This window comes from Berghia stephanieae, chromosome 4 (genome assembly GCF_034508935.2).
Source record: "Berghia stephanieae isolate SIO BIC M18660-M18661 chromosome 4, UCSD_Bste_1.3, whole genome shotgun sequence".
NCBI classification, from domain to species: Eukaryota; Metazoa; Mollusca; class Gastropoda; order Nudibranchia; family Aeolidiidae; genus Berghia; species Berghia stephanieae.
Window position 1 is genome coordinate 48,374,038 of NC_088363.1, and position 8,571 is coordinate 48,382,608.

Below are 8,571 nucleotides of genomic sequence, written 5' to 3' on the forward strand. Positions count from 1 at the left end.
GTCCTCAAATGTATCAAATGCTTTAATTAAAGAGAGCAGTGACAACTATGTAAATCAAGCTCCAATTTTTATTTATTTATATCTGTTTTGTTTTTGTTTACATTTTTTAAAAAATAGAAAATATTATACTACATATGGGACAGCATGGCTCAGTGGTACGGTCTTTGCTTCGTACCCAAAGGGTACCGATTTCCATCACCCGCCGCGCTTTGTGGCCTTGAGAAAGTCACATCACCCTAGCTCACTTTGCGGCACATCATTGCGGCTGACGACTGGGTTATTCCAGTCTTCCCTTGGAATAGACCATAAAGACAAATTTCCCCATGGGGATGAAAAAAGTGAATTTTATTTCATTTTTTCTTTTGAATTTATTTTTGATACTAGCGCTTTAATAGCACATTTCCATGGATTCACCATGCTCTATGCGTTTCATGATGCTTCTCTATTTCAATAGCATGCGACGAGGAACCAATTAAAAAAAAACAAATTTCCGTACCAGTCCACAGCAAGTTTTTTTTTCTTCAGTGCTAGCATTCTTATAATATCCAACCATGCCTATTATTACCCGAAATGATTGGAGTAATATAAATCTTTAGAGTGTCTTTTCCAACACAACACCCGGGGTCAAGCATTTTACAACCATTGTCACCCCTACGGTTATTAAACTTCGCTTAAAATGGATGTTCTTTTTGGTGACAATCACACAAAGAAAGTTAATAGGAATACGATCCGCAGCTATGTCATATTGTGGTATGACACTCGGTTTCGGACTGAGGGAATTTGTGGAAAGGGCGAGAAATGAAGCAGGTTAGAGTCTAAACGAACCCCATCTGTGATGAGTTAATGATGAAACATTCCCGCGGTGTGAGTGACTTGCCAAAAAAGAATGATGATGTCGATATAAGTATTATCTCTGAGACTGAAGACATAAATTGACAGAGATCACAGATTACTATGTGTGTGTGTGACCCTAGCAATACAGAGCTGTCAACTTCAGTTGTTTTTTTGTTCTCCCGGGGTATTCCTGTTTTTTGTTGTTGATTTTTTGATTTTTCTTTTGGGGGGGGGGGGGGGGGGGGTTGGTGTGGTGTTGTTTTTCGCTTTTCTTTTTTAATTGTTTATTTATCTATTAATTTTTTGTTTTATGTTTCTTTCTGAAATGGGATTTTTTGTTATGTTTTTTGCTTTTCCTTTTTTCTGTTTATTTCTGTTGTTTTTTTTTTGTTTTTTGTTTTTTGCTTTTGTTATTTTGGGTGTATTTTTGAGGGGGGGGGGGGTTGGTTAAGGGCCTTATAAAAATCTATCAGGATTTTCAGAAATACAGTTTTTCCCTTGATTTCCTTCCTTGATGAGTTTGTGATGTTTACACAGGTAATATGACTAATATGAGAGTCATTAAATATTGCACATTGCATTTAATAGAAAAAAGGTTTTATTTCTTATCATTTATTTAATTAAATCTATGATCAACATTAAAACTTGAATTATTTTAAACAATGTTAATCTTCTTTCTTGAAGGTCAGTCTGTGGCAATATGCCTTAATTTCTTTTCGTTCTTTCGCTTCGGAAAAAAAATCCTGATTTTTAAAGAGTCTAATACAGTTTTACTCCAGTATGGGTTGGCATCTCTGTAATTCTTTTAGTCTTTTTATTTTTTTTTTTTCAAATTCCATCTGACTACTTAATCTATTATTATCATTATTAACCAGTTAACTGCCGTACTCTGGAAAAACTCGTATTTAAAATTTGGCCAGAAAACTCGTCCTTCAAATATCGATCGATTGAAATTACCCTCATCTTGGCAAAAAGCTCTCAAACCTGGGACTTTATTAAAGACTTTGCGAAGTCCCAGGTTTGAGAGTTTTTGCCAAGATGAGGGTCATTTAAATCAATCGATATTTGAAGGACGAGTTTTCTGGCCAAATTTTAAATACGAGTTTTTCCAGAGTACGGCATCCGTGTTCAAAAGGGGAGATAGTAAATGTCAGAGCGTGCAATGTTTTAGTTTTGGTTTCAATGACGTCACCGGCAAAGTGGGCGGTAAGATGTCTCACTCGGTCATGAAACAAAGTCAAGTGATTTTTAGCGTGGCTATTTACTGGAGAGGTGACGACATAAATGAAAAAACAAAACAAAAAAAAAACAACTCAAGCCCAGGTTTTTAAACTCGGGTTTATCACTTTTATACACATTCCTTCATTCGACTCCGGTATGAATGAGAGTATAACTTGGCTTACAGGCAGTGGTGCTATTTAGGAGTACTAGGGCAAATAAGAAAGCTAGATAGACAACTTGTACTTTAGGGGGAAAAATCGATCATTAAATAGCGCAATAACCACTCAACCTGCTCAGCGCACTTTACAAAGGTTCCCCAACCAACATCAACAGTTAACACTTAGGACGAGACATGAAGCCCTGTTAAGCGATATTACAATTTTTTCCAACAAAGACAACTCTGTTCACGACCAGGTACTCATTTTACACTCGAGTACGGTGAGAGAATGTGAGTAAAGAGCCTTTTCCAAGGACTCAACTATGCGCCGCCCAGAACGGGGATTGATCCCATTGGACCTGCTTGGGAAGGAGGCATTATACAATATGTAACTCATTATTGAGCACGGGATTAGCGTGATAAATTATCAAATAAATTTGTAAAAATCTATTTTCCTATTCGAAGAACAAATCATGATATTTTATATGTAACCCACTGTGTCTCAACACGGTATTAAATATCGATGGTCGGCGGATCAAACCTCTGAAGTCTACATACAAGCTTTGCGCATCATGTAAATAAATCATGGTGCGAAAAGCTCATGTGTATTCTTCAGAGGTTTGATCGGGACATCTCAATTTGCGGCTCTGCACTGCGGCTGACGCCTGGGTTATTCCAGTCTTCCCTTGGAATAGACCCTAGTGACAAATTTCCCTTATGGGATGAATAAAGGGAATAAAAAATTTTAGACAATGGTTCATATTTAGATTGTTATGTTTTGACCAAGATGGTGTGAGAAATACGCCATTGATGGAGAAACATAAAGGAGGAAATAAAAAAAAAAAATTTAAAAAAAAAGAGAGAGAGAGAGAGAGAGAGAGAGAGAGAGAGAGAGAGAGAGAGAGAGAGAGAGAGAGAGAGAAAAGACAGGAATAAAGAGAATTGAAGTAAAAGAATAGGGAGAAGGAGGAAGGTGGGGGGGGGGGCGATGAGGAGAGAAAGATAATAATATAATAATAATAATAATAATAATAATAATAATAATAATAATAATATAATAATAATAATAATAATAATAATAATAATAATAATAATAATAATAATAATAGTAATAATAATAATAATAATAATAATAATAATAATAATAAATAATAATAATAATAATATAATAATAAAATAGAAGAAGAAGAAGAAGAAGAAGAAGAGAAGAAGAAGAAGAAGAAGAAGAAGAAGAAGAAGAAGAAGAAGAAGAAGAAGAAGAAAGAAGAAGAAGAAGAAGAAGAAGAAGAAGAAGAAGAAGAAGAAGATGATGATGATGATGATGATGATGATGATGATGATGACGACGACGACGACGACGACGATGATGATAATGATGATGATGATGATGATGATGATGATGATGATGATGATGATGAAGATGATGATGATGAAAGAGAATAAGGAATGAAACAACTGGATGGAAGTTATGATATTGAAACAATGGCATTCACAAATGGGAGTAAATTGCTGTGAGTAGAAACAAACAAAATTGAGCAAATTGTGAATAAAATGCTTCTTTTGTTATCCATAATTTCATTCTGTCATTATCTCGAAGTACTCTTTTAAAATCCCATCCAAAACCAACAGTAATACCTTTATAATGACATCGTTCCATCCCTTTAATGTCTTACTTCTTAGTCACTTGTGTTTATTACCCATCAAATTCTTTACACCCCCCCCCCCCCCTCACTTTTCGCCTTCAAAAGTTTATTCATTCATTCATTCATTCATTCATTTATCTATTTATTTATATATTTATTCGTTTTTTCGTTAATTTCCACGTTTGGAGGTATCTAGATCTAAGATAGTTTTTAACTCATTAACATTGATATCCCAGCTTCGAGTTCGAGCACCGGCTGATAACAAAATAATTGCGCACCAAAATAAAGAAATTAAATCATTCAAGTTGATAGATTAGCAATTTGAAGTCTTCGCTAATACGTTTTTACTTCTGTAACAGGTTCAAATGTTCATTTGATAGAAAAACACCTTCCTTCGTTATTTTCAAGGACCGCCCTCTTCATTCTTCAGATCTTTGTCATAATTTGCGACCTGTTAATAAATAATCTTCGCTTGTCTGGGGTTGGCTGTGAAATTGACAAACAACTTCTAAAAGTTTATGTTGAAGAGATGAGAATAAGTGATGCGGTAGTTTGGGGATGAAGGGAGGAGGAGTGGGGGAGGGAGGGGGTACTTAGCATCTCAAATGATTTGAGAGGTTGTTATTTTTTGTTGTTGTTGTTATTTTTTCCTCCGTAATTTGCACTTTGTCTCCAATTGTGCCGCTAGGATCATTAACGCCGTGTGTGGCATTTATTGAATTGGGGATGCCAACTTGACATTTATAAAAGTAGTCTTTCAGATCAGAATCGAAACATCCAAGGTGCCAGAATTGTAATCCCGGTTTCTGTATCATTAAATGGCCAGTCGGTATTCTTCACTACCCTTCATATAATATAATGCTATTCCACCACAATACAGCTACTTTCTGTTAGAATAAACAAGCTCACAACTCAATCAGGAGTTGAGTACAGGAGGGTTAGAAAAAAAAGAATTTAATTAGACCTTCTCATATGAAGAATCGGCCCTTTACTTGCGAGTCAATTTTCTAATAATCGAGCTATTGGAACACCTACTTTTATATTAACTTACTGATAGATATTTTAATTTCGTTTTTTTTTTTTCATTTAAGGAACACGACTTGGTCCTTTTAAAAGCTCTATTACTGATATGGTATAATATTATATGATATATGATATGATATGATATGATATGATATGATATGATATGATATGATATGATATGCTATGATATGATATGAAATGATATGATATGATAATTTAAGAAATATGTTTATATATTTTTGATCTATTTGTGGTGTGAGTGTATATGCGTGTGTGTGTGTGTGTGTGTGTGTGTGTGTGTTTGTGTGTGCGTGCGCGCGCGTGTGTGTTTTGTGTGCACACGTTTATAATTTTAACGAAATTGTTGACACTTTTAGGTCATTTTAGCGACAGGGGAACATCTATTTTATGTAATGCATTCGACAGTAGACCATATCTTTTTCAACAATAGAACTTTGGTAGCGATGCGCATAGCTCCTCATGGAGGCCAAGTCGCATTACAGTTACTACTATCTTCATAACAAACTGTAAATCAAATGCTTAAAATATGTTTTAATATGATTTTTGAATCTCATTCGTTTGTATATGTGTTTAGAAAAATATAAACAAAGAAATTGAAACAACCAAACATGAACAAACAAAAAGCCAATATCCTCCTGATATTGATTTTTAAATGAAATAAAACGTCACATTTTATTAATATCATTACTATAGTATCGTTGTATTTTATTGTATACACTACGATAAATAAAGACCTCAAGCGCCTAGATGACACACACGAACTGAGATGCGATTTGAATTTAGAGCACCTGAGATACAACGCAACAGACCGTCATCAGTGGAAAGAACTCACTCAACAAATCAGAGAAACTGCCAAAGCGCCCCAGTCTGAAGATTAGGAGGCGATCGTAATAAGTCTTTTTGATGAAGAAATTCCAATGTACAAGGAATATATATATATTATATATATATATATATATATATATATATATATATATATATATAGATATATATATGTCGAAAAAAAATATTGAATTGGCTAGTAACGAGAGAATTAAGAGTCCTGTTTATCCAGACAAAATACCGTTCTATGAATGTGGGTTACATACAAATCATGAGATGAGGGAAGACATTTTGGTTCAACATTAAAGCTATTTCTACTTCTTCACCTTTAAAAAAATGAAAGATCTACATAATTAAACCTGAAAATCATGAGTTTTTTCTTTTTTTTTTTTTTTTTACCTTTACGACTCTACTAAAATTCTTCTCTCTATCTTTCCTGGCAACAAAGTCGAAATTATTATTATAAACGTTTATTTCCTTATAAATTCTTTGACGGGTTGAAAGTATAATATATGCATTACAAAATCAGTTTCAAAGGGTTTTTCAGATATATTTCCACATTTGATCTTAAAGAGATAGCACGTGGCCATTTAAAATTCAGAAACATTTAATTTGTACTTGAAAACTAGAATATAAAATGCTGATGCTATGCGTTTAGGTAAAAATACTCCTAATTTACTTTAAACATAATAATACATATTATCGTTGCAACTAACGGAACTATATAGCAACGATTTATCTGGCGGGCAGAACGGGGTAGTATTTCACCTAAACGCATAGAATCAATACAATATAATTTTTTAACCCAACAGAACAAAAAAAAAAAAAGAAAGGAACGACTGATCTGGCGGACAGAACGGGTAAGTATTTTGTCTCAATGTATAGCATCAATATAATATAAACGTTGAAACACAACAGAACAAGCATAGGCGGGCAGGTGAGTATTTTACCTAAACGCATAGTACCATTGTCATATATGAACATGCCAGTAATATAATATTAGAAACGATTGCTATGGTGGGCAGAACGGGAGAGTATTTTACCGGTGTCTCGTCTTGTCACAAAAGTCAAGTAATATTAAGCCAAATCAATTGTGAGGTGGGTGACATTGATTGTGGAAATAATGGTCCCAACGTTGCGTTCTTGGGAAACACATTTTATACACATTACCCTGCTCGACTCAGGTGTGAATGATGTAACTGGGGATAGACGGTGACGTTACATTATGAGTGTTAGTACAAAAAGGACGCCTATCAGGCGAAGAGAACTGCATGAAATGGAAATATAGTTCCTCCTGGTCTCCTGGGGAAATTAATGAAACAATGTAAAGCTCATTGAGCATGGTAAATTCATTGAAATAGGCTATAGAAATGTTCTTCTTTATGTATTTACGAATACCATAAACCCATACTATTTTGAACCCAACGGAACTAAATTAGCAACTCAAAAGAACAAAAAAAAAAAAAACAAAAAAAAAAAAAACAAAACAAACAAAACCCAACAAAAACACACACAAAAAAACACTCGCCTGTTTTTAGCTCCCATCCATTCTTCTATTTTATTTGGGTGTTTTAAGTACCTAATCAAGATTATTTTTATGTTCAATTCTTTCAGTTCTTTGGCAAATAATTCTCATCCAGTTACTATTTTGGGTTGGAAGTCGTTCATTCTATTTATTTCTCATTCTCTCTTTATGTTTATCTCTGAATTCTCAGCCTACAGTTTGAGTCAATAAATCACTGAGTTTTGGCCCATGTTACCATCGGTATAGATAAGGATACAATTAAAAGAAAGCGAGAGAAATTTAGTGCGTGAATGAGTTACGAGGTGGAAAGGGGATTCCCCAAGTTGACTTTTTTTTTTTATTACTTACTGAGTGACAAATTGCAATTTGTAGGTGATAATTTGTTTAGATCTAGAAGCATATACTAGTATTTCTTTATTTAAAAAAAAGAATTAATAAATTGAGTTTTTAATACAGGGCATTATATCCATTTATTAGACTCAATGCGATTTAACCCTCTCCTTACCACCTTCAGCAAAATCGTCACTTTTATTACGAAAGAATATGCATTTTAGTTACTCAGATTTATTTTGTACATCACAAACTTTTAAGAATGAATTTTGTTTAATTAATAAGAACATGAAGTTGTTTTGTAGAGTGTCTTGTTTGAGTTTAAAAAATCAATTTTTCTTCTGGGAAAGCCTGCCATTTTAGGAAAATACTGAAAAAGATCAGCAAGGAGAGAGTTAAAGGCCATCAACGACATTACACGATGGACGCTCCATTATATTATATTATGACAGGCGTTATTCCAAGTTTTTCGACTCATCCTCGCGCCTCATAGAGCTAGAATGGTACTCGAACCCGGGACCGACCTAGTGTCATACAACAAGATCACAACAACAACAGCAACAACAACAACAACAACAACAGCACAACAATACACTACACTACTACTACTACTACTACTACTACTACACTACTACACTACTACTACTCTACACACTACTACTATACTTACTACTACTACTACTACTACTACTACTACTACTACTACTACTACTACTACAACTATTATATTTTACTACTACTATACTACTACTACTACTACTACTACTACTACTACTACTACATCAACAAATAATACTACTACTACTACTACTACTACTCACTACTACTACTACTCTACTACTACTACTACTACTGCTACAACTACTACTACATACTACTACTACTACACTACTACTACTACTACTACTACTACTACTACTACTACTACTACTGTTACTAATGCATACTACCACCACCACCACACTACTACTACTACTACACTACTAACTACTACT